General features: G+C 35.7%; 1 non-coding gene across 1 annotated transcript; it reads right to left on the bottom strand.

Annotated features, from left to right (window-relative positions):
* Window positions 1-1,594: 1,594 nt before the first annotated feature.
* Window positions 1,595-1,701, bottom strand: LOC141675649 (small nucleolar RNA R71). The gene has a single exon (XR_012556292.1). It is a non-coding gene; the product is annotated as a small nucleolar RNA R71 (small nucleolar RNA).
* Between the last annotated feature and the right edge of the window lie 276 nt (window positions 1,702-1,977).

A 1,977-nucleotide genomic window follows, 5' to 3' on the forward strand; every position in this document is an offset into this window, starting at 1 on the left:
TACTTGTGAATCTTTGTTCTAAGTTGTAACTTGGATGCTAGTTTTCTTATTTGTGAACCTTACACTTGTTTCGTACTTGGTTTTATTTATTCGTTATAAAGACTACATTTATTATACCATGCTTTCATCGTAAACCACGTTGATGATGAGTCCGACTATGGGCTAATCGTTATCGTGGGGTTCTAGCGGAGTTAATTATGGATTTCTTTAGTTAAACTGTTCGATGCCTTAGTGTCTGGTGATTGTATGATAACCTAGTATTGGTTGTGCGTATTCGTCTTATGAGTGTTGCGAACTTATAAGATAGTGTGTTAATTCTTAATGAAACGAAAGTGAATTTAAGGATTTAGAACTTGCCATGCTAGCATAGATTCATGTATTTGTTATGCATGATTCGTAGGTAATTTTAACCATCTTACTTGCCCTATGTAATCAAGATAGATAACTTGTTTTTAAACCGTTATGTTCTCAAATTCTATAGACATATAGGGTCTTAATATAATTGGTGTCTATTCAGCTTTTATCTCTTTTGTGGATGTCTAGTAGTATGGTATTTGTGCAACGAAAGTTGGCGTTTATCAGTTTCGTGTTATCTGATTAGTGTCATCACCATTGCATGCTAAGGATAAGAATAATAAGGCTATTGAAGGAAGTATTTAATGAAGTTAGAATCTCATGTTTGTCATATATATTAATTCAATTAATCTTATTTCCTAGTTATAATTGTTAGTTTAATTTTTAGTTATAATCAAACTCAATTTGTTATCGTCTTAGCATTGAATAATAGCTATACATTGTTGCTTAAGTGCTTAAATTAATTAGTTAACCAAAGCCAGTCTCTGTGGGAACGAACTAGAAAAGATTCTATACTACTTGCGAACTCGTATACTTAAGTGAATTATTAGCGCGTGTTTAGCGACTAACAAGTTTTTGGCGCCGCTGCCGGGGACTGCAGTGTTAATTTATAGTTTATGTGCTTTCCATCAGTGCTCGTCAAAGTTCATTGACTCGGACATTGTTACTTATTCATTTCCTTGCATTATTTTAGGTACTCTAGCGAGGGTATATGCATACGCGTTCGCATATTCGTAAGAGAACACTAGATAAAGCCGAGGAAGAAGTTGTGGTAGTTCAAAAGGAAGTTTTTGAAGAAGAAAAGAAGGTAGAAGAAGAAGAAAAAGTTGAGGAACCAGCTTTAGTTGAGATGGGTGATCAATCAGAAAATCCTAAGGCTTTGATGGACTATTCTCATCCTAAGATCAATGACATTCAGTCAAGCATCATCAGGCCAGCCATCAGGGCTAACACTTTTGAGATCAAGTCAAGCACGATTCAGATGATACACAACTCAGTTCAGTCTGGGGGTTCTCCTACTGAAGACCCCAACATGCACATCAGGGATTTCATCGAGATCTGTGACACTTTCAAGTTCAATGATGTGACTGAAGATGCTATCAAGTTGTGACTCTTCCCGTTCTCTCTGAGGGACAAAGCTAAGTGCTGGTTACATTCTCTACCAGCAGGGTCTATCACCACTTGGGAAGATCTTGCTCAAAATTTTCTCACTAAATTCTTCCCTATGGCGAAGACTGCTGTAATCGGGAATGCTCTTACTCAGTTTGCTCAGAAAACTGGAGAATCTTTGTGTGACGTTTGAGATCGATATAAGGAGATGCTAAGGAAGTGCCCACACCATGGCATGCCTGATTGGATGATTATCAACTGTTTCTATAATGGATTGGGTGCTACTGAAAGGAATATGTCCTAAGTCCAATCATGTATTAGGATTTAGGAATAACTTTTATGGAATCTGTTTTCATTTCATCGATATTAATAAAGACTTGTTTTGTTTTTATTACGGGCTTTATCTATTTAAGTGTTTAAATAAGATATACCATAGTTTAGAGTAAAGCTTTTTATGGATTATGATGAGATCATAATAGTGAGACCTAAAAAGATGATAACTCTAAACTTAAA

This window comes from Apium graveolens, chromosome 7 (genome assembly GCF_009905375.1).
Source record: "Apium graveolens cultivar Ventura chromosome 7, ASM990537v1, whole genome shotgun sequence".
NCBI lineage: Eukaryota > Viridiplantae > Streptophyta > Magnoliopsida > Apiales > Apiaceae > Apium > Apium graveolens.